This window comes from Phyllostomus discolor, chromosome 9 (genome assembly GCF_004126475.2).
Source record: "Phyllostomus discolor isolate MPI-MPIP mPhyDis1 chromosome 9, mPhyDis1.pri.v3, whole genome shotgun sequence".
Classification (NCBI taxonomy): domain Eukaryota; kingdom Metazoa; phylum Chordata; class Mammalia; order Chiroptera; family Phyllostomidae; genus Phyllostomus; species Phyllostomus discolor.
In genome coordinates this window covers 70,733,802-70,759,890 of record NC_040911.2, presented here as the reverse complement: position 1 = coordinate 70,759,890, position 26,089 = coordinate 70,733,802, and the positions used below count along the sequence as shown (strand labels likewise).

Sequence of the window (26,089 nt, the reverse complement as noted above, 5' to 3'; positions counted from 1 at the left end):
TTTATTTTCCCTCTTGCTCAGAGAGAGCTTCAAGATTGAATATGTATCACTTAGTCTTTTTTTCAAAAGAACTGAATATTCAATGTGAGCTGTAGAATTACTTTTCCTAGTAGATATGCGATGTCAAAGAGTGAAAGTCTGTCAAAAGAGAGGGATTTGAAAATGAAACCTAAATGTAGATAGAGATCATCTTAGAAATATTCATTCAGTCAGAAAATCAGGTTAAAAAATCAGAACACATATCTCAAGTTTTAAAAAAATACTCTAAAGGTAAAGAAAAGAATTTGGTCTACAACCACCAAAGTATTGATAGCAATAATACAACATGATGTTAGTGTGTTTAAAAAAGTAAACATAATGTTAGTATCAGTGGTTTGATGGCTTTCTTTTTGCTATCTGTATGTTCTAGTTATTTTTTTCTCCTAACAAACTTTTGTAATAAAAATTAAACTAAATTAAATTATTAATATATACAAAGCATTTATTCACCATAGATTTCATGAAACTAACTTTACCTACAACCATGGCAACCACAACAGAGTCTCAGAGGAAAGTAAGATATTTTACAAACACAGTTTACAGACCTATTGATGGACAGAAACCTCATTTTATATTTTTATAGTTTTATATATCTATATACCTATATCTATATAGCTCTCTCTATATAGAAAGAGAAAGATAGACAGATTGATGATTTAATGATCACTGACTGTGCAGAACAGTTTTTTAGGATGTAAGTGCCTTTGATTTTTTTTCTAAAGACAACTTGTAAAGATCTGGCTCGGTAAAAACTGCTTTTAACTTGAATCCACACCTTTTATTTTAGAAGTCTTAGAGAGCATTTTTTTTCAGTTCAGGTGATGGGCTTTCCAGGAATGAAATCATACTTTATTCACTGGAAGTATAGAAATGTTTTAAACATAAGAGAATTATGGCTCAGTTAATAATCATTAATATTCAGATCTCTAAAAAAGCAACAAAAGCCTACTTATAAACAAAATCTATTCTTGCCCTCCTCTTCCTCCTTTATCATCATCATCATCATCATCATCATCATCACTATCATCATCAATAATGTAATTACATTGCCACACTATATAGTATTAATATATGCAGTTATGAGACTAAATTCAGCGTACCAGTCAAAAGCCATGTTAAGTAAAAATTAACCTTGGAAATTCCTTAGGAGATTCTATATTGGAGACTAACGTTTCCCAGTAAGTTCAACAGAGAGTTTTTTACTCCAGTGTAAGGGAGGTTGTTTCTTTAGTCAGCACCAGATAAAGTGATTGGGGTGTATTCATAGACATGTTGTATGAAAACTGATGTCACAATCAGGGATGTGGCTGACTGGGTTGGGCATCATCTCACAAACTGAAAGCTCACCAGTTTGATTCTCTGTCAGAGCACATCCCTGGGTTGCTGGCCAGGTTACTGGTTGAAACCATGTGAAAGGCAACCAATTGATGTTTCTTTCACACTTCAATGTTTCCCCTTTTTTTCTCCCTCCCTTCCCCTCTCTTTCAAGATAAATAAATAAAAATCTTGCCCTGGTTGGTGTGGCTCAGGGGATTGAGTGTTAGCCTACGAACTAAAAGGTCACTAGTTCAATTCCCAGTCAGGGCACATGCCTGGGTTGCAGGCCAGGTCCCCAATGGGGGGGTGCTTGAGAGGCAACTGAACATTGATGTTTCTTTCCCTCTCTTTCTCCCTCCCTTCCCATTTGTCTAAAAATAAATAAAATCTTTAAAAAATTGTAAGTGTAACTTAAAAAAAAATGATGTCTTTAATTAGATCACTCTCGATGTGATATATGTTCACTATATGCAATATGAGGATGAAGTACCACTGAAACAGTTAATCCTGATGTCCCAGCCCATACAGAAGAATAGCAGTCCCAGGGTAACAGAATTGACATGGTACCTGGTTTCCCCTACAGTGAGCATTCTAATGGGCAGGGAGCAGACATTTCCAGGTAAGCTAAAAGCTATGAGTGGAACTGTCATAATGTCTCCTCTACTGACTTCTACTTGTCAAAGCAGTCACAGGACCCACCTAGATTCAAAAGGGTAGAGAAATAGCCTTCTTCTAATTGAGGTCACATTGCATGTGATCTGGGAGATATTATTGCAGCCAACTTTGTGGGGAAAAAAACTCTGCCATACCCTCCCTTCTTTGTTTTCCCTTCCCTGTGAATCCTCCCCTTTCTCTCTTTCCTATATGCAAGGATTGACTCTATGTAAAGTAAATGAACAGGTAATTTAGCATCACTATAACACCTGCTAGTATATTTAGTGCTTTACATACTAAATCAATTTGTTTTTAATTTTTTATTTATTAACTTAGAAAAAAGTCAATATATTGTCCCACTTATTTATGCATTCATTGGTTAATTCTTGTATGTGCCTTGACTGGAGATTGAACCTGCAACTCTGTATATAAGAATAACACTCTAACCAACTGAGCTACATACATGGCAAAGGCATCACACTAAACTAATTTTTATTTACATGCTACTGAAGATCTAATGCCCAGAAATAAAAGGGAATTATTTTGTTTGATGGTCCAATATATCTTATAGGGAATTTGAGATAAGTTAGTAATTCCAATTTCAAAATAATCAATATGCATTGAATATTCTCTGGGATTCTACTTCAATTCCAGAGTACAGAGCAGAACAGTTTGAATTCATTTAGTAGGCATGCTTACAATCCCCATCTTACTTTCTGTGCACATGAAGAGAATTCTAGAGGCATGGGAGCTTTACTAGTTTGAATGGATTCACCTTGACACAGCTGATGAGGGAAGACATTACTACTCATTGTCATTCAGGCATGCTTCATTAAATTGTGTGTCATGTAGAGCTTTAACAGCCAGAAACTTGCTGCTATCCTTTTATTCATTGAGACAAGTTTATATGAAGGCTACTGGAATAATTAAGCAGTAATATTTTGTATTCTACTTGTAGTTGCCAAAGCAATTTTACATACACCTCCTTGTTAGTCATCCCCAAATTCTAATGAACTATGTTATTTTTATTTCCATTAAAGAATTGAAGAAAGGAGGCTTAGAAATTTATCCTAAATGATACAGTTAATTAAAGGGCACATGTTTTGGTCAACACTCTAAAGTTCCATTATGTCACATTGACACAAAAAAATAAATATCCTCAGGATGAGTTAGAGTGCTTAAGAGGTCAATATGTACTTTTTATGAAGTGACAGAAGAAGGGCTTTGCCTTGCTGTCTTTCTGTTTAGACAGTGATCACTTGATTATGGAAATTCTGCTGGATGAGAAATCAGAGATGTTCAGAGAGATTATTTGGGGACAGTGTGAATTAAATCAGAGTCAATGGGATTATTTGATGCCTCTTTATATTTATTTTCCCAGGATTTTGAATGCTCTTGTAGCTTTTGTTGCAAAAGAATATATTCTGCTTCATTATTTAAAAAAGAAATAAAAGACATAATTCTGAAAGGCCAGGAGACTGCCATGGGAATTTGAAAACTTATTTTTATGAATAATAAAAGAAGGGCAGAAAATAGCAAATACTGTAACCCTTCTGTATGGAGCACAGTGCCAAGTACCCTGGCAGTAACATACATGGTCAGCACAAATAGTGTCCCTTTTTATTACAAAATCTCTTATTACAAAACCATAAGCATGCAATTCTGTAACATAACAATATCACACTCAAGCACACCATATGACATTTTAGGCGAAATGTCCAAGTTAAAACTCTACAAAGTTTTACACCCACATTATTACCCTACCAACCACACTCAAGCAGGTGTTATTTCTGCCAGATGCTATATATGAAAAAAAGTACAGTTCTGCCTTCAAGAAACTTAAATTTTGTAAAGATAAAAGGTAGTTTTTTTAATTATATTTTATTGATTATGCTATTACAGGTGTCCTAATCTTTCTCCTTTTGCCCCCTCCACCAAGCAACCTCAATCCCTCAGGCAATCTCCACACTGTTGCTCATGTCTTTTGGTCATTTGTATAAGTTCTTTGGCTGTTCCATTTCCTATACTGTACTTTAAATCCCCATGGCTATTCTGTAACTACCAACTTGTATTTCTTAATCCTCTCACCCATTCCCCCAAATACCCCTCCCATCTGGCAACTGTCAAAATGTTCTCTGTATCCATGATTCAGACTCTGTTCTTGTTTGCTTACTTTGTTTTTTTTTTTAGATTCAATTATTGATATATAGGCATGTATAGCCATTTTATTGTTCATAGTTTTGATCTTTTTTTAAAATAAGTCCCTCTAACATTTCATATAATAATGGTTTGGTGCTGATGAACTCCTTTAATTTTTTTCTTGTCTGGGAAGCTCTTTATCTGCCCTCTGATTCTCAGTAGCTTTGCTGGGTAGAGTAATTGGTTGTAGGTACCAATTTTCATGACTTTGAATATTTCTTGTCAATCCCTTTTAGCTTGCAAAATTTCTTTTGAGAAATCAGCTGACAGTCTTTGGAAACTTCCCAGTAGGTAACTAGTTTCTTTTCTCTTACTGCTTTTAAGATTCTTTCTTTATATTTGACTATTGGCATTTTAATTATGATGTATCTTCTAGTGGGCCTCTTTGCATCCATCTTGTTTGGAGCACTCTGTAATTCCTGGACTTGCATGTCTATTTCCTTTACCAAATTAGGGAAGTTTTCTTTCATTACTTTTCAAATAGAGTTTCACTTTTTTGCTTTTTCTCTTCTCCTTCTGGCACTCATATTATTTGAATGTTGGGACACTCAAAGTTGTCCCAGAGTTTCCTTACACCATCCTCTTTTGTCTTCTTGTTGTTCTCATTGTATGTTCCAAATCATTGACTTGATTTTCAGCTTCATCCTCTCTACTGTTGTTTCTATAAAAGACAGTTTTATAGTTAAAATAGAACAATGAGAGTAATAGTTACCTATGTGGAGTAAGATGACATAGAATGAAATTTCCAAAAAGAGAGAGCTCACCTGTAGCTATCAGAGAACCTTGAAAGCCAGCATGGGGTTATTGGCTTTGAAATTTGGAGAAAATAGAGAAGAAATTGAATATTTGAAATAAATTCAATATCATTATAACAATAAGAAATAATAGATTAGACTAGGGTAATAGCCAGTGGGAAAGAGTCTAGAGAAAGTTGAAGTAAAAAATATGTGGAAGAAAATTCCCTGGGTCTTGATGCAGACACTGGCCTGCAGTGTCCATAGCATCATGGATGAGACATGAGACATTCACACAGACTACTGAGTCCTATATGGAGGAAGGAAAAGCGACAGTATGGCTACCCTCTCAAGGGGAGGGTGCCTTGGAGTGGCCTGGCCACTCTCTCAAAGGAGAGCACCCCGATCCTTCCTTCACAGGGTTTTTATTGGCTTTTAATTTGCCCAGGAATACAGGTAAAGTTCATTAATCATTGTCAGGCAGTAAGGATCAAACAATAGATAACATACAAAGAACTCTGAGTGCCTATTCTGAGTCTGGGTCTGTTAGCTAATGGGCTACAAAACTTTGGGAAACAAACTCATTTCCTGCCCGGACCTTTATCATTTAATTAAGAGCATTCTTAGTGAAGCAGGTTTAACAGGAGTTTATGTATTCTTCCTCAAGCCTGATAACCTGGGAAACTCGCCCTTTCCAGCACAGGGCTGTACCGCCCTCTGTCATTGTTTTAGGATTAAGTCAGGCAGAAGAAGTAAGGCAGTCCAGAGATAGGAGACTTCTCGAAGGCAGAATGAGGACTCAGGCTTTGTTAAAGTGAGGGGCGAGGGTCCATTACCCCCTTTCTCCATAGCCTCCCAAGTCCTTCCCTGGGACTGCCACATGATCATGCCTGTCTTAGGTCATTACCCTCTTGGGGAATCTTACCCATCATTGGCTAACTGATCAAGCATTGGGTCCAGTTATGAAAAGAGGAGCAGAAGCAGCACTCCTGCCAGGGAGATAAGCTTTGTCTCCTTATTGGCTTATGGTCCGAAGGTCACTCACTCAGCCTTAGTCATGGGCGGGAGGTGGGGGGCGGTGGTTACAGCTCCTGAAACCAGGCAGGGCAGTTCCCAACAGGCCTTATTAATTGATTGGATGATCTGTGTCACCAGAAAGTTGGTTGTTCTGTCATGCATATAGGGATATGTCAATGGTTGACGACTGCAGGAGAGCAGAAAATGTGTGGCATAGTCAGAATCAGATAACTCATGAAGGGTTTATTTATAAAGGAGTCATTTCCAAATGTTTGCATATTTGGAGTACAAGGGATAGTACACTATCTGGGCCTTGGCAGGTGATTTATACCATTGCTAAACCTAAATGGACAAGGGAAAAAATTTACTTGAACATAAAAGGAGAGAGGCGGATACAGACAGCCATATTACTGTAGATGACTTTCAGTTGAGGATATTGCTCAGAGCAAGCTTCTAGAAAAGAAGCAAAGAGAATAACTATCTTGACTTTAACCGTCCTGCCTCCCTGCAATCTCGGTTGCCAAAGCCAAGGGCAAGTCCAATGGAAAGTGGGTCCTGTTGTTGTAGTCTATATCATAAGCTTTTTGTGGGTAGAATGTAGGGTGGAGAAGGGAGAGGATTATACAGATCCAGGTGGACAAAGATATGTGGCTATGTTGACACCTTGGAGATTGTTTGAACTGAGAAATAGAGTCTGGGGTGGGTCTAGAAGAGCTGTTTATGCAAAGGCACACACACACACACACACACACACACACACACACAGTGAGTGCAAAAGCCAAATCCTTGGAGAATAGGTTTATTTATTGCAGAGTTTCTTAACCATGGTACTATTACCATTTTAGGCCAGGTAATTCTTTGTTGTTGGGTGATATCCTATGCATGTAGAATACTTATTTAGTAGCATTGTTGGCTTCTACACCCTAGATACCATTATCACCTATCCCCAAATTTGTGACAACAAAAAATGTTTCCAGACATTGCCATATGTCTCCTGGAAGTGGGGGTGGGGAGAAAAATCACCCTCAGTTGAGAACCACCAATGGACACCTAGGGAGAACAATGTCCTAACAGCTTGATAGAGAGTAGTCAAAATGTATATAAAGGACATAAAAAATTCTACATAGGTGTTGGATGATACCAGCCAGCAGTATCCATCTCAGCTACAGATGCTCATCGAAACATGCTAAAAACATACACAGAGACAACCAGGTTCTGTGGGGAATAGGAACAGAAGGGCCACTCCTCACGTGGAGAGCACCATGGCCACTCCCTCTGGTGGGGAGCACCTTGTATCCATCCCCAAGCAGATTTTTATTGAGAAAACAGACTTAGTTTGTGGATTAAGAGTCTGACAGAAAAGACCAAAGATGTAGGGAACTTACAAAGGTGGGGACAGAACTCCTGCTGAGATTCTGGGCAAGGTTTGGGGTTTTAACATATTGCTTAAAGGGCTAGTTTTGGTTTCCTGCCTGTGCTTTTAAATTCCAAGTTAATAACATCCTCCAGCAAACAGATCTCACAGGATCTTGTATATTCTATGTCCCAGGCCTGATTACCCCGGGGGCCTGCCGTTCCTGGTCTAAACTGCCCCTGCAGGCCTGAGTTAACAGAGAAGACAAAGGCAGCCAGGAGACTTAGATTTCTCACATCTAAGAACAAGGAGTCAGGCTTTGACAAAGCTAAGGGGGGCGGGGTTGATGTCGATCACCCCTTCACTTCCACAGCCCCTTCTCTCAGGGCATTCCCACATGATCGCATCTGTCTTAGATTCATTCTCTTTCTTAGAGAATTGTTACCCGTCATTGACTGCCGATCATGCCAGGGAAATAAGTTTTTGTCTCCTTAGTGGCTCCTGGTCCAGAGGTCTTTCACTCAGCCTAAGTCACGGGGGGGTTACAGCTTCCTGAGACCAGGCAGGGCAGCCCCCAACACATAGGGACTGGAATCTGTTGAGAGGCAGAAGGGAGTAGTACATATCAAATTTTAATGGGATGAGATGGGCAGGTGGTGAAGGAGGGCAGCCAGCACGGAACTAATTTGGCAGCAGAGAGAAGGAGAGGGAGAGAGTGATGGCTTTAACAGGTGGACTTATGATTTGCCTTAAGATAGAGAGACTTGAACATATTGGTTGGATGAGAGAAGAAAATTGGTTGGTTAGAGACAGCTCCAATATAACAGTGAAACTAATGTCTGAATGCACACTCTGGAACTATTCTTGGGGATTTATGTGTTTTAAGTGGTTTGGCCCTCACAGTAATTCCTGGAAGTTGTCAGGGTGGGTGCTCTTATGATCCCCATTAGTGATGGGGGAACTGAGGCATGGAGCATTCACCTACACAGCTAATAAGTGGTAACATGGTATTTGAACTGTTGCTGAAATGGAGAGTACATTCCAGAGGTATGCCAAACACTTAGAAATAAGGAGGGAAGGAGAAATTAAACAAAATTAAGCTCATATTTGATGTATAACTGGAAGGGAGTTATGGTTCCTAGCCCTGAATGGAACCAACAGTTTCAAGAATGTGGTGTTTGGGGCCCTTTGCAGAGGGTGAGGAAGGCAGATGCCAGAATTGGAACAGAAACTATAGAAAATTTTTCTAGAGATGGCTCCTACTTCAAATGTTAAGAACACAGTTGTGCCAGTTGTATGCCTGCAAATGCTTCTGTGATCATTTCAAATAATTCATTGTTGTTGTTTTCCAGCTGTTTTCTTCACAATTGTGTATATTTGTTCCCTATAACTGCTGTAATAAATTACCTCACCAAGTTGAGGTAATTTATTACAGCAACACAAATTTACTGTCATATACTTCTAGAGGTAGAAGTCCAAAGTTAGTTTAACTAGGCTAAAGGCAATTGTTGATAGGGCTAGTTCCTTCTGGAGGTTCCCAGGGGAATCTGTCTTTTTGCCTTGTTTGGCTTCTAGTGGATGCCTGCATGCTTACTTAAGCTTGTGGCTCCTTCCTCCATCTCCAATGCACATCATTTCAACCTCTGTTTCCATCCTTGTCATGACATTGCTTGTCCTTTGATTCTGACTCTTCCTGGATCCCTCTCCCAAGAACCAAATGATTACCTCAGGCCCACCTGAATAATCTAGGACAATCTCTCCATCTCAAGGTCCTGAACTTAATCACATCTGCAAAGTCCCTTTTGCCTTGTGAAGAAACTCTCACAGATTCTAGAGATTAGGATATGGATACATTTGGGGAATCTTTTCAGTCTATTACAATTAGTTTCTAGATTTTATTCTAAATGGTTAGAAAGGAGCTTTAGCCTAGTGGTTAAGGACATGGCCTCTGTTGCTTGGGTTCAAATCCTGGCACTGTCATTTCCAGCTCTGTGACATTGAGGTAGTTATTTGAGATCTCTGAATATTCTTTCTCATCTGAAAAATGGGGATGGTAGCACTCTCATGCATTTTGAGGGGATTAAGTAAATCAATGCATGTACAGTGTGTCAAACACAATGCCTGACCCTAGTTGAGTATTCCATAAGTACAACCAATTATTATTCTCAATTATTTTATACAAAAACATTTTCATTAAAGTCTTTTAATTAGAACAGTGCTGTCAATTTAATTAGTTCATTAAATTAAGTTATTTCTCTAAAAGCAAAGGCCAGGTACTCAAAAAATGCTACTTCCTAGTTGATATTATAAAGAAATGAAAAAGAGATGTTTGCCCCAATATAGTTCCCCTGGGTGGTCATAGATAATTACCTTCAAATTGGCCTAAGGTTAGAATGGCATTATTTAAAGTCTAATAAAATAGTCTGCTTGATTTTTTCTAATGAAAAATGTGTAATAGCTTTCCCTACCCAGGGCAAAGCAGGCAACAAAACTTTGGGTAGCACTCAACCTAAAAAAAAATATTTAATGCTATTTTCTTTTGGTCTCTGATATTTCTTTTTTTTCCCCTAGGTTTCTGTTAGTGGGTAATTTGTAAGAGCAAGGGTTCTGAAATTTAACACACACACACACACACACACACACAGGCACATTAGTTTCTCAGATGATCTGAAGGCCAAATTGAAATGGTTGATTACCCTGGGAGTAACCTTGGGCAAGTTACATATTCTCTGAACCTCAGTTTCCTCACCTGGAAATTGGTAGTTCTGATACTCATATTATAGGATGTTGTGAAAATCAACAGAGGTAATGGATATAAAATGTTTGCCTCTTCTTAGCACAGCATAAGCACAATGTGTAAGAATGTTGATGATAGTGGCAGTAAGGATCACAGTGGAAGTAGAAAGAAGGAAGAGAGTAATCATCAAAACAGCAAAATGGTCAAGTCTAACCTAGGAAAGAAAACTAGCAAACACAAAGAAATCATTAATCTTACGGAGTATGGCTAATGGTTAACTATGTATTCTGTTCAATTTCTTTTCTAATGATACTTTAGGGAGAAAACACCATTTGAGAGTGTTTTATTTTATTTAGAACAAACTTTCAATCCTCATTTCTGTTTATGTTTATATAATGTCTCAGATTCTTCCTTATGACATGCTTGGAGGTAAGCTAACATGGAGCTGGAATTCCATGTTGTGATGAAGTCAACAGAAGGAAATGAGCTATAACTAGAACCCAGTGGATTTTATTTTTTTCCTCACACTGCCATTATTTTAGAGAAGATTTAAAAAAGAGATAATTTACATGCCATTATAGTTGATTTTGTGGAGGTTTTTCCATGTCCCATAGAAACAGAAGTGACATAAAAACATATAAAACAATTCATTCAATACTAAATTATTCTGCATCAGAAGAAGACAAGTATTTTGAAATTTCTATGCAATCAGATATTTTTGGTGTTATTAGAAACCATTAAGGAGTCACAAATCATTTATTCTATAGTGAATGGCCAGTGTAATTAAGTATTTTAACCTTCCTAGCTTTCCCCATTTGCCATTATCAGTCACTGGACTCACTACATATATGTTGCATATTAGCCATCCTCTAGCTCTGTGACCTTGAAAAGGTCAGTTAAAACCCATAGGCTTTAAGTTTATCCCCATGGAAGGAAAAAGAAAAATACAATTGATCCCTAATGTCTATTTCACATCAAAAACCCAAAGCCATCATTCTGAATGGTTCAACAATCTGGTTAACATTTGAGAATAAACGAGAAAAGAAGAAAGAGGTTCTAGTTCTACCAGCTACCTCTTTTTCTGTTTGCATAAAATTGTCTAATTTGCCTCTGGTTTGAAAAGGGTGGTATCATTATTTATATTTTAATGAACCCAGGATTATAGGAAAAATTTTAAAAAACTTGTTTCTAACTATTCTTTAGGGATTCATCTAGAACAGAATGTGTATTGGGGCAAATAATGGACTTCAGTGAACTATAGACTTCCATTGTGTTTTGAAATATAAGTTGGCATAAAAGAACCAGCAAAAAAGTCATTACAGTTTTACTACTTGTTGGCAGTAAGAAGAAAATAAATATTCCCTGAAAATGAACATGTCTTGTTAATGGATTTTTAAAAAGAGCATAGTTTAAATTGCTCATTCAGAGAAGTCTACCTCCCAGTACTTTGAGCTTTATAGAAAAATAAATGTTTTGTTTTGATAAGTAATATGAATGGTACTTTGACATAATGTCAATATTTAAGTAGGAGCTTTTTTTTTGTTTGTTTGTTTTGTTTTGTTTTACTTTTCCACAAATGCCAGTCTGGGAGGTCAAGTAGTTTGATGAGTCATTTTGCTTAATGAGGAAACAAGTTGACATTTCTATCCTTTGTTCTCACACTGGATATTTTCAAAGAGAAGCTACTCATTCTGATAAAATAGAGAAATATGAACTTTGAAGCTTGAGAAAACAGATTTCAGTTTTGCTTTTGTCACTAAATTAACTGAGTAGAGTTGGTATCCTCTCAAAACCCTCTGAGTTTAACTTCCACTTTGTAAAATAGGCATAATAGTATTTTTTTTCCTCAGGACTATTGCACAGATGAGATACCACATCCAATGCACATGTTGGCCCCTGCCACATGGTAATAACAGTAATAGCTAATATTTATTGTTTACCATATGCTAGGCACCTTTCTTTGGGACTCCATACATATTACCTATATAATGCTCAAAACAACCTATATATGGATGTGATCACTACTCTCATTTCATAAATGAAGAAACAGGCAAAGGGAGCATATATAATCAGTCATTGTCAAAAAATTACTAAACATTTGGATCTGGTTTTTAAGTCCTCATAGCCTTTTAGTCTAGTGACCGTAAAGTGACACTGTAGTATCCTGTGCCTTGGCAGGAGGTTCTCACGAAGTAGTCACCATTTTTATTGATGATGATAACATACGTAAACCACTGAGTTTAGGGCCAGGTTGGAAATCCAGGTGTCTTCCTGGTTCTCTCTCTCTTACTCACCCAGGACAATTAAGGTTTTCAGGTCATACACTGAGGTGAGCCAGCTAAGGTCCACAGCCTTTCTTTCACTTCCATTCTCCAGCCACAGCCTTGGGAACATTAATGCTCTTCTTCTTTTCTCCCTCAGCTTAGGTAATTTCTGCTTTTTCTTCATCTCAGTTCAAACTTCACATTTTTTGAGAAGCTTACTATAGGTCTAATCATATGTATATGTGATTACATACATACAATACACAGGGGTTGGCAAAAGTAGGTTTACAGTTGTCCATATGGAAAAAGAAAGACATGCAAATTATGATTATTACAGTAGCTTCATTAATCCAAAAGAATGCCACTTACAACTGTATGTGTGTGTGAGTGTATCTATCTATCTATCTATCTATCTATCCTAAAATAATGGTAGGTAGTAGTGTTATTGACAGCCCAAATGGTGTTGTGGTCATAGTAATGAATCCTTTCTTGGGGAGATGTGACTTTTGAAAAGCAGCGTTCGTATACATTGTTGGAATGGCCAAGTTTTCTGATTTGTATAAGCCAGCCTAGTTGCTAATACCAGAGCCCATAGTCCAAACCATTATTCAGGGGGATTCCCTTCTAGTAAGGACAGAGACTGTCCAGGAGTCAGCAACTACTTAAAAAGTCTGGATGCTCAAATACTATATTTTTCTGTGTATAATGTGCACCCATGTTTTTGTGTGCATTATCCACAGGATTATTATACCCATAATATATAATCATTATATCCATGTATAATGGACATCCTTATTTTTCCCTAAAAATTTTCGGCAAAAAAGTGAGCATTATACATAGCAAAATATGGTAACTACCTAAGTACAATAGTCCTCTCCCCAGATAAGGCATTGTGATTGGTTTGTTTTCTTTTCCCTTAGAAAACATGATTTCAGTTTCCCCTTTTTGGGCTTTAAATTTACCTTAGAGTTTAATATTAATTCAATTCCATGTGTATAGTAACGACAGAGTTTGGAGATCACCCTGTGAAGTTACTTTCCATAGAACCTTCCTCTTTTTTTTTGTCCAGTTTCACCTATTGGTCATAAATTAATCCAGAGTATGCACTGATGAGCAACCCTTTGGTCAGACAGAGTGGTCTACAGAGCTAGCTATATGATTGCTTTACATCTTAGAGGAAATCTTTCCTTAGGCAACCCCATGAAGATTCTTAGTCACCTAAGAATACTCGAGCAAGGGCTACTGAGAGCTTACGGCACCATCGGAAACATTACACTTTCCAAAGCACCTCTCTCAGAGTGAACCACTTCAGGGTGCCCTGCTCTTGTCGCCAGAGCTCCTGCTGACTTCTTGGGGTTTGGTTGCACTACTAAAATTAATGCCTTGCGGCATCCTTCCCTGCCACCTCAGGTTTTGGACCTGAACAAATATCAACATCCCATTGGTCTTTGGGTGGGGAAGCAAGTGTCCTTTATCTTTTAGACCTAAAAAGAGTTCAGTATCTCACTTAACTAGCAAAGATTTTGTTCAGACTCTCAGGAAGCATTCAAGGTAAAAACCAAAATGGAAAGCAATAATGCACTTTTTTTCCTTTTTCTGAGTTATCTCAAACCTTATCCACATCAAGGCTTTTATAAGCACAGTTCAAATAAAGACATGGTGCTGCTACTTAAAGCAAGAAGGCCAGCACCTCCAAGGTCACCCAATGTGGAGTCGGGAGCCGATGGGGAACAGTGGGCCCTTGCTCATACCTAGCACCATGTTCAAGACCTCAGGGTGGTCCTGGGTGTACTCCTTCAGAACTCTGCCATATCATGCCAAATAAATATTGATGTAAGGAACATCCAGAACTATGGAGAATTTTTGGAAGAGGCTATTTGAGCTCTGAGAAATGTGGTGGAGAGCGAGATCTCAAATGCTCCAGAGAAAAACAGTTTTTCAGCTTCTTTTATGTTTCAAAACAAAGGAGAAATGTAAGGGATATTGGAGAAAGCAAGGCAGAGATTAGATTACAGGATAGTTAACAAGATTGTATACCATCTTGAGGGTTAATACCCTTTTTTATGGGTATTACTTCTGGTATTTCAAAGTAGGTTAACCTAGATGCACAAGAATAGTGGACAGGCTGCCTTAAAACTGTTCCCTGAAGAAGACATAGGCCTGGCACATGACTACGCCCATGACCTGTCCAGTCAGGAATTATAATCAGATCACCCTGTGACATTACTTTCCATAGAACCCACCCCCCACCACCCTTTTTTCTCCACTCACAAATGTAACATGGCCATTTTGAAGTAAATACGGAGAAATATCTGAGTCACTGCATGCTTATAGTGGTGGAAGGAATCAAAGGTATTTTATACCTGGGAGAGATTTCTTAGGAATTAACATTATTATCATTTAAAAATTCCAAGTCTGACACTAGCTAACATGTGACACTTTACTCAATTGCATTTTGAACTGACTTAGATAATTCAATAATATTTTTACCTCAGGTTGCCAAAGCGAACACTAGTCCTGAACTTTGCTTCTTGAATACATTTTTTTCCTTGATGCCATTTTGAATTCCTATAGATGTTTTCACATATACAGGAAGGAGTTCACTCTGCCTATTAACTCTCTATTATTCCTAGGGAGTGACCATTTGTCTTTTCTATTTGCCCCCCCTTGACTGGAGCAGCAGGGTACATATAGAAAACTCTGCATCCACTTGCTGGGCCTTATTGGTTCCAAAAGCAGAGGGCTGGTTATCAGGGCTGCTCCTGAAAGGCTTCCCTTCTGAAAGAAACTTGTCAAGGCTCAGTTGTTGGCAAGATGGATTAACAAGTGCTTACAGCTGGAATAGCTTTTTGGTGACTTAATGAGAGGGTGGATTGAAATCTTAGCTGTTTTCACCTTTGGTTATTATAATTTTTTAAAGACTGATAAATGATTATGGTTCTTTTAATCTAAGAAATGTCAGGTATTAAAAGGCTTGTAGTAAGGTATTTGGGAGTGGTCACACCCTAAGGCCTTTGATTTCAGTCTGAAGATTAAAAATAACCTTTGGATTTTATCTTGACAAGGAAGTTGTCCTCAGTGGAGACAAACTTCATAGTTGGCATAGAAACAGCTGCCGGGCTATTGAAGACATGGCACCTGGCCGAGTCTGAATGGCTGTTCTCTCCTGGTTGATTGTTTAAATAAAGGTCAAGCAAAAATTCCCTTTCTTGGTCTTGACTTAAGGAAGAAATCAGAGAGTAACTACGATGTTATCTTAAAATGAGCATTTCCTTTTTCTTCAGGCATCTCTTTATGGTCCTAATTAAAGTTAATGAATGACTTGAGTGTATGACAAGTGTTGAGTGCAGTATAGCTCACCTGAGGTTCCCTGTGATTGCACACTTTTATGGGAAATGACCTTCAGTCCCTGCAGATCCATTGTTAGGCAATCTCTTAATTATAGACTTTATCTTCCCAAAACGTTAAAATCACATTTTAAACGAATAACTTAGATACCTTTCTAAGTGCTAGAGCTCTTGTCAAGTTAACAGAAGAGGCTAAAGTTTAGGTAAATAAAAGGACATGTTTCACAAATGATTCTTCATTTTAGGTGTTTAGGAAATGGCTCTGAGAAATCTTTAAAAACAGCAAAAGCATTTAAAAAGAAGTATTAATCTGAGCCTTAAAACATAAACATAAATCAGTTCAAAGTAGAGTTGCTCTGATGGGGGGAGTTGTTAAAATTGGGGAAGGCATCCTGGCAAAGGATGGAAGATCTTGAATATTTTCCAAAAGTTAGACTTTGGCTGGGGTTGGAGGTAGAGGCAATAAAAGGTGTTGAGAGAGAAAGGGTACCATTTATTACTTGCATGATTTGCAATGGGATCCCCTTAAATCACAGAGGAGGGCATGGTAACACATCTGTCTTTTGAGATTGCCCAGGCACTCAAAACATTTTAACTGCTTATAGAAGTAGAATCCAGGATAATGAGAATTTAAAAAGCCAAGATTTTCAAAGCCAGGAAGAGAGAGAGATCAGGAAGGGACAGGATTCTGTATCTTTCTAGGAGACTGTCCTTTTTTGATTCTACATTTATTTAGTTGCCACATGGAACTCCTTAGGAGGAAGTTGTTTCTTTCCTTCTACATAGCTGAATGGGCCTGCTACTGTTCTTGATGGCCTTCTGAGGAAGGGAAATTACTTTAGATACCTTCCACCTTCCCCAATCTTTCTTATACCTTGAATAATGTTAGTACAAATGGCAAGTGGAAAAAAAAAACAAAAAACCAAAACTACTCACCTCATTCTCCAGATGTTTGCTCATTGCTTGTATATGGACAGAGTTCTTATTAATTAGTTAATTAGTTAATTACTTTGAGAGTACATTTATTAAAGCTGGGGACAGTGAAACAAGAAAGGGCCTAGGATAGAAGAAATAACAGGAGAGAATGTAGGTAGGACTTCTCTCAGCTCAATGGAGAGTCAGAGAGAATGGCTCTTGGGGTCAGGGTCAGGGGGTTAGTCTGGGAGGAGCTGCCACCACTCATTGCTCCCCAGGTTGCAAGTCTCCTGAGAAGGAAAAAAGACAGGGGGAGGAAAAGTGTGGGCATGCTCTCAGGATGGGGAGCAAGCTGGATAGAAGTTCTTTATACTGGGAGTCACTGATACCATAAAAACAACCCTGAATCATTTTTCAAATGAACTGACTGCACATCAAACACAGGTAGCCAGTTCTTGGGTAGACTCCAAATAAATGTTACAGCAAGAAAGGTCTTCAGACCCCTGCACTGAATTTACTTAGGCTTAATATTTGTCAGACTTTCTTGGAAGATAGACCTTAGAAATTTACTCTGTGTACTTTTCAAAGGGAGAAACTGAAGTTTAAAAATGCATAATCCTTTTAATGTCTCTTAGCTCACAAGGCAGGACTAGGCTAAGGACCCAGTTACCTTATTTCCAGCCTTCAATTTAATTTATTAAGTTATTACTTGTGTATTGCCTACTTCAAAAGGGATGTGATACAGACTTCAAATTAAGTTCTCTTTCAAAGTAGATCTGACTTCTTTGGGGGTGAGGAGGGAAAGATGAATCTGTAAAGGGTAAGGGCAAAGTAAGGTGAAGAGTTTTAGTTGACAATGAAATAGATGGTTATTAAACTCAGGTATCCTTTTTGCACCACCTTAATTAAAGGTTCAAGTCTATAGCTACGCAGTGAATAAAAGAATTGAGAATATTTGGATGAAAATGGTTACAACCATGATCAATCATTCACTCACTCATCCTTAAGACATTTATTGACTTCCCACTAAGTGTCAAGAACTTTGATTGCCACTGAGTGTACTCCTATGTACAAATCATTCATGATCTGTGCCATACTGGGGGAGGGGGAGATAGCAACAGATGTGTCAACATATATATGTATACATAATTAGAAACTGTAGTAAGAACTGAGTTAAATATGGCATCCAATTTTTAATTTATTTTACACATTCAACCTCTTTGAGGCTATGCAGTAGAGAAATAACATTTCTTTCCAGGTGAGTGGCTTTATGATTACTTTTCTAAAGTGAAATCTCTTCTTAAAACATGAATTTTCTGTCTACTACATTCTCCACAACACACATGCAGTATCAAATCAGAACTGGTTTAATGATCTCGCTCATAAAGTAAATAGAACACAATGATGTCTCTATCAGTAGAATTTAGGTGTTGTACTGCACCTGTCTGGAAGCTAATTAAAAGTCATATTGTTCTGATATTTCAAATAAAAGTAAGTGGACTTGGTTGTCTTGCACAAAAATTCAATAGCTTTATTATTATCATCATCATCATCATTATTTATTATCATGATGTGCAGGTGGGTGAAATTACCATCAAAACTTTGTTATCTTTGATAATACACTATTGTAGTAGGTTGACATAGGGATTGACTAGCTAACTGTTGCAATATATTATTAATTTTAAGTAACGTGATACATTTTCTTTGACTCTATATAGCTTTCAAGATGTAAGAGAATTTAAGCAAATGCTTTGTCCCGCTATTTCTAGAAATTAGATATTATGGAACAGACTTTAAAAAGATGATGAGACTTGATAACCCTAGAATGTTACAGTGCCCTTAATGCAATATATGCCATAACCCAGAAACATCAAATTTTAGGCATGCATATAGTTTACAATTTCAAAAGCCAAATGTATGTACTCAAATATTTATGAATAATAGTTTACACTCATGCTTGCAAGTTTTGAGAATTTTTTTATATATGAAGAAACAGAAAACTGTGAAGTTTCTTTCTTTGATTTTTTCTTTTTTGAAAATCAAATTTAAAAAACTTTCTGCCTGTGATGTGTTGGAGATATTACTGCTTGAAAGCTAGACTCTGAAATAAAAGCAACAACAATAGCTTTCTGGGCTCTAATCTTGTGATCCCACTAAAAATATCTTTTGGGTGGGTATGACAATAACCATCCTCTCTTACATTTTCTATACCATAATTTGGAAAATGGACTGTGAGTTTTCTCTTTTTTTCTTTTGCTTTATCTGTTTCTCTTTCCTTTGCCCCCTCCCTCATTCTTTCTGGTGCTTTGCCAGAATGGTCTGCTTCTTTCCTGGAGTCTGGTAATTGAAGGTAATTTTGTAGAAGATGGTTTTAATTATCTAAAGCCAGTGGAATGTGTAGCTGCCCCTTGCTATTGGTGGACTTACTTACATACAGATTTCAGATAAATTCACATTACATGCAACACATGTTACCTGCTATCACAGCTTTTTTAAACAAAACAAAAATTGTATAAGGGAGGGCTTTTACTACCATATTTAGGTCAACTGACCTCAAATTTTATAGACATATGTCCCTTTGGGTAAATTTGTGGGGTAAACTTTTAATCACAACCAGTGAATATTCAACCATGAGAGTGTATGTTCTGTGTGCAATAAATAAGGACTTCTCATTTTCCATGTCTTTATAATATGTGGTACTAATCAGAAAAAGCTATGTCTCACATTTTCTCACCTATCTAGTTGAAGATGATAAAATTATAAACTAAAATGTATTCATATTCCTATTGTGCCTAACCAGTACAGATTTACTGCCATGATGCCCAAATAACAGAAAATAAATGTTGTGATATTTAACAAGGAAAAAAAAACTGAAGTAATAAAAGACCTGCATAACAACAACCAAATGCTATAGTCTGTAGACAATTGAAGAATTATTTCCTTAACTGACAGCATAAGTGAAGGCTTTGTAAGATATATTATTTGTATAGGTTGAACTTTAAAATCTGATAGAAAAGCTGAACACACAAATTTTAACCTAGAACACAGATAAATTATGTGACATTAATCTTTATGGAAGAATTATTTGCTTTATTAAGGGTCCAGAATCCACTTAAGAAGTTAAAAAAAATGTTGGCTTTCAATGTGATTAAAATATGATTTAACCTTCAAAATTTAATTCCATGTAAATCTTCAAAAAATACAGCTTCTCTTGCTGAATCTTCAAGAAGGCATAAGGTATGATTTTTTTATTGTAGGTCAGGGAGGGGACTATCCAAGAGTTGATTCAGAAATTAAATAAGAGAAAACACACACATACAAATATAAATGCATATATATGTATACATGTACACATATATCATACAACCTGAATTTAGTTGTCACTCAGTTGAATGAATAAAAAATTGAAATGCTTCCATAACCTTCTGCAAGTAGAAGAGGGATTCCTGACAGGAACTGTGGCCACTGTCAAAATCATAGTCAGGAAAGAAAGAGTGGAATTTCAGGGAAATTCAGGGGAAAAGGGGAAGGGTTTACAGGAACAAGTATAAAGGACACATGGACAAAAACTAGAGGTGAGTGGAAATGGCAAGGAGGTGGGGAGAGCTGGGTGGGTGGGCCAGGATGGGAGTAAAAGACAAAATTATACTTGGACAACAATTAAAATAAAATTCATATTAAGGATATAAATTTTATATCCTTAGAGGATATATATATATATAAAAGAAAGAGTGGGTTTCAAGAGGAAAACATTCTTGACCTTTTTTCTCATTACCTATTCTACCAGCAGCTCTTGTTGAATCTACCAGATGGCAAGTGTGCCACTTGAAACAGTAAGTAGGGGGTCAATCTCCCCAGGCAACAAGCAAGGCAAGAAATGTGGAAATAGATATAGAGGGGGAGAAAAGCCCACTGGTATCTCCCATTGGATCTACCCAGGGCTGTTGTTAGAATTTAAACTTGGTGAAATAAATGCCATTATTTAGTGATAATTATTTTACCACTATTGTAGATTATAGTATTTCTAGGCAATGGATCTAATTAGTAATACTGGCACTGATTCTTTATGATTCAGATTTGGTTGTTATTTTTTTCAGAAAAGAATTCTGATTATGAACCAAATATTTAATGAATATAGACTCCCTCATAGTATTAGTTTATTTCTTTCAACATATACTCTTTTTTTTTTTTTTTTTTTTTTTTTAAGGTTTTATTTATTTATTTTTAGAGAGGGAAGGGAGGGAGAGAGACAGACAGACAGACACAGACATCAATGTGCGGTTGCTGGGGGTTATGGCCTGCAACCCAGGAATGTACCGTGGCTGGGAATCGAACCTGGGACACTTTGGTTCCCAGCCCGCGCTCAATCCACTGAGCTACGCCAGCCAGGACTCAACATATACTCTTTATATAGCCTCTTAACAGCAAATTATACACACAAGACACACTTGACAAGTCACTTGAAGAATATTTTAAGATAAAACATTAAGCATTAGCTATTATTTTTGTTTGGGTTTTTACTCACCTTATGGATTCATGTGAATAAATGTAACTTGAAAAGATTAGTTATTTGATAAGTTCTAAGAGGAATTAAAGTTTTTAAAAACCAAGTACATGGAAAATAATTTAAACAAAATAGAGTTAATTAAAAAATGTCAAAACTAAAATAACAATATATGAAGCTCATTAAATTTTAAAGGGTTAAATTTATATTCTCTGACAGTAAAATTAAACTAGATAATAATAACAAAATATTAAATTAAAATGTCTAAATGGTCAGAAGTTAAGGAATGACCAAGTAACAAATAGTATTAAAATCTCATGATAGACATTAGAAAATATTTTGAAATGAATGATAATAAAATGTTACATATCAAAACTTGTGAGTTACAGCTAAAAAAGAAATGAAATAAACAATGCCATTTAAAATAGCATTGACAACAATAAAAGACTTAGGTATGAATTTAACCAAGAAGTAAAAGATCTATACACTGAAAACTGTAAGCCATTGATGAAAGAAATTAAGAAATACAGCAAAGAAAGTGCTTAGTGGGAAATTTATAGCCTTAAAAACATATATTAGAGAGTAGGGAATGCTGAAAGTCAATGATTTAAATATTCAGCTCATGAAGCAAATGTACTAAAAATGTAATAATAAAGACAAGAGAAGAAATTGATGCAATAGAAAATAAACACATGATAGAGAACTTCAAAACAGGCAAAAACAGGTTATTTAAAAGATTAATAATATTATAAAATTCTTTATAATTGATGCAGAAAGAGAGGAAGAGCAAGAGAATATAATTTACCAATACTAGCAATTATTACCAATCTAAAAATATTTTAAACAAACATATTATAAATAACTTTACCCTAGTCTATTTGAACATTTTAAAAATGTTTACAAATTCCTTTGACATAAAATAACTAAGCACTCATAAATTTTTAAAAAATTTAAACCATAATTTAAAACTTTCCCATAAAGATGCCCTGGCTGGTGTGACTCAGTAGATTGACAGCCTGCACACTGGAGAGCCACCAGTTCAATTCCCAGCCAGGACACATGCCTGGGTTGCTGGCCAGGTCCCCAGTGGGGGCCGTACAAGAGGCAACCACACATTGATGTGTCTCTCCCTCTCTTTCTCTTTCCCTATCCATCTCTCTAAAAATAAATTTTAAGAAATCTTTTTTTTTAAGATTTTACTTATTTATTTTTAGAGAGGAAAGGGAGGGAGATAGAGAGAGAGGGGGAGAGAGAGAGAGAGAGACAGAGAGAGAGAGAGAGAAAGAGAGATCAATGTGTGGTTGCTGGGGGTTATGGCCTGCAACCCAGGCATGTACCCTGGCTGGGAATCAAACCTGCGACACCTTGGTTCACAGCCCGCACTCAATCCACAGAGCTACACCAGCTAGGGCAAGAAATCTTAAGAAAAAAAGAAAAAATAACACCTAGATATTATTACTGGTGATGCTTTTCAAATATTCAAGGAATACATTTGTTTTATTTTGTAAAATCTTCCAAAGAATTGAAGGGTAAAGAAAAGGGAATATTTATAAATTTATTTTATGAGGTCAGTACAATTTGATGGCAAAACTTGAGATGAATTTGGTAAGAAAGGTAAATTACAGGCCAATCTCTTTTGCAAACAAAAAGTCTAAATAAAATATTATCAAGTAGGATTGAGAAAATATAAAAGGAATCATAATTCAAATTTAATTGGCATTGTTTTAGAATAACTTCCCCAAATTATGTATTTATAGGTAAATCTGTGTAACTATTCACACTAACAAGGACAAAGATACTGTCATCTCAAAAAAAAGAAAAAAGTTTTGATAAAATTTAGCATTTATTTACTGTAAAAATTCCCTACAAACTAGGAACGAAGGAACATTTCTTTAGTTTGTTGAAAGTATCTACTCAAAACAAAAATTATTTTTAATGGTGAAATACTGAGAGATTCTTTTCTAAATCAGAATGATATAAGGATTTGTATTATAATCATTAATATTTAACATTGTGTTACCTGTTTTACCCATGCAAAAGGGAAGAAAAATAATTGCAATATATAGAGATTAGAAGGAAAAAATAATTATTCTTTATTAATAGCATGCTCATGTTTTAGAAAATCCTTAAGAATATTTGTGTAAACTTTTTGGATTAATACATGAATTTAGCAATATTTCTAAATTCAACATACAGAAATCAATAGTATTTGTATAGGTCATCAGTGAAAAAGTAGAAATTGAAATGTTAAAATATTGTTTGTTTCTAGATGATATGATCTTATACATAGAAAGCCCCAAATGTCCACCAGAAAAAGTCTGCTAGACCTAGTAACCAAATTCAATTAAATATCAAGGCACACAATTAATATATATAAAATCACTTGTGCTTCTCTACACCAACAATAAACTATCCAAAAGAGAAATTAAGTAAACAATGCCATTTATAATACCATCAGAAATAATAAAGTGCTTAGGAATTAATTTAACCAAAACAGTGAAAGATTTGTATACTGAAAACTGTAAGACATTGATGAAAGAAATAAAAAAAAAAACAAATAAATGAAAATATATCCCACATTTTTGGGATGGAAGAATTAATATTATTAAATGTTTATGTTACCTAAAACAATTTGGAATTCTTCAAAATTCCAATGACATTTTTCACATAAATAGAAAAAAAATAATCTAAATTCCATATGGAACCAAAAAACCCCTAAATATGTAGTCAAGGCAATCTTGATTTAAAAAGTCAGAGACATGACACTTCCTAATTTCACACTGTATTACAAAGCTAAATGTATCAAAACAGACCTATGAACAGACCAATGGAACAGAATAGAGTACCAAAAATTATACCCACACTATATAGCCAATTAAATTTTAACTGGGGTGCCAAATACACATTGGGAAAAGTATAATCTATTCAATAAATGGTATTGGGAAAGTTGGATATTTACACACAAAAGAATGAAATTGGACACACTTTATACCACATACAAAAATCAACTTGAAATGGATAGAAGACTGAAAGGTAAGAAATGAAACCATCAACTCCTAGAAGAAAACAGGAAAAAAAAATTCTTGACAATGGTCTTGGCCATGATTTTTTTTTTAATATGACACCAAAAGTAAAGATTATAGTCAACAAAAGGAAAAATAAGCACATGTAGCTCCACCAAACTAAAAAGCTTCTGCATAGCAAAGGAAATCATCAACAAAATAAGAAGGCAACCTAGAGAATGAGAAAAATAAATTGCAAACCATGTTATCTAATATGGGGTTCATATCTGAAATATATAAGGAATTCATACATCTTAATTGCAAAAACAAAACAAAAACATAAAAGAAAATACACCTACTAAAAAATTAGCAGATGACCTGAGTAGACTTTTTTTCAAAGAAGACATATAAATGCCCAACAGATATATGAAAAGGTGCTCAACATGACTGAACATCAGGTAAATGCAAATCAAAATCAAAATTAAATATCATCTCATAGCTGTGAGGATGGCCTTACCAAAGACAAGTAGTCACTGTTGGCAAGAACCTGGGCAAAAGGGAGCCCTTGTGCACTGTTGTTGGGCTGTAAATTGTTGTATCCATTATGGAAAACAGTGCGGAGTTTGCTCAAAAAAAAAAAAAAATAGAATACCATATGATCCAGTAATCCCACTTTTGAGTATCTGTCTAAACAAGGTGAAATCAGTACTTCGTAGGAATATTTGCACTCCGATGTTAATTGCAGCATTCAGAATAGCCAAGATTTGGAAACATCCTAAGTGGATGAATGGATAAAGAAATTGTGATATCTATATCTGTATTTATATCCCTATATATCTATATACTTAATGGGATATTATTCAGCCATAAAAAGCATAAAATTTTTCAATGACAGAATTTCATGACAATATGGATTAACCTAGAGAAAATAATGCTAAGTGAAATAAACCAGGCATAAATATTGGGTGATCTCACTTGCATGTGGATCTAAAAAGTCTGATTCACAGAAGCAAAGAGTAGAATAGTGGTTTCCAGGGAATGGGGATGGGGTAAATGGAGAGATGTTGGTTAGAACACGTAAGTTCTGAGGATGTAATGTGCAGCGTGGTGACTACAGTTAACAGTGTCATATTTATACTTGCAGTACGTGAAAGTAGATCATCAGTGTTCTCAACACACACCCACACATACCCACGTAGCCCATTGGCAACTGTGAGGAGATGTCTTAGATAACTTGATTGAGATAATCATTTTACAATGTATATGTACATAAAATCATCACATTGTATACATTAAGTAAATGTATATAATTTTTGCATCAAAGAATAAAATTTAAAAATAACCCCAAATTAGAAAAAATAACTTGAAAATGTTATCTTTATCTCAGAAAGATATCAAATTTCTAAGAGTAAATGTAACAAAGTATATGCAAAACACTAGAAAAATTTCAAAACATTACTGAAAGAAATAAAATAAGATATAAATTAATGGAGATGCATGTCATGTTCAATAGTTAAAAGGCAGAATATAAAGATGTTAGCTGATCTTTAGATGAGGTGCAATAAATATTTTTAGCAACCAACTCTGTCTGTGAGTACAGGGAGGGTAACAGTGAAGAGGGTAGTAGTCTAATCCTACAAGTAATATGCAAACGTAGGGCCAAGAATGTCAAAGACAGTCTTGAAAAACAAAACATTTAATGGATCTGTACTCCCAAATAGTGAGATCTATAATAAATGATTGGGACTGCGCGTAGATCAGGCTTCTGTAATTCTGGTAGTGTTCTATAACTTGATCAAGGAGTAACATACAGGGCAGCGTTATTTTGTAGTATATCTAACCATACAACATAAGCTTTGTCTCCTTTGTTGTATATGTGTTGTATTTCAATGAACATTTCTGAAGCCAATATGGCAAAATATTAAAACTTAACATGGATGGGAAATACACTGATCATTCTCTTTGCTTTTATATGTGCTTGTAATGTATGAATAATTTCAAAAGAA

The 26,089-nt window shown here is 35.9% G+C and overlaps 1 protein-coding gene and 1 long non-coding RNA gene across 2 annotated transcripts in view; one reads left to right on the top strand and one right to left on the bottom strand.

Annotated features, from left to right (window-relative positions):
• On the bottom strand, positions 1–16,893 carry LOC118496785. Its single transcript, XR_004899337.1, has 3 exons — positions 16,672–16,893; positions 4,506–4,516; positions 1–12 (listed from the first exon to the last, which is right to left on the bottom strand). It is a non-coding gene; the product is annotated as an uncharacterized LOC118496785 (long non-coding RNA).
• MACROD2 (mono-ADP ribosylhydrolase 2) overlaps positions 1–26,089 on the top strand; it is a 2,132,804-nt gene that overhangs the window by 1,009,191 nt on the left and 1,097,524 nt on the right. The gene's annotated exons all lie outside the window — the stretch shown is intronic.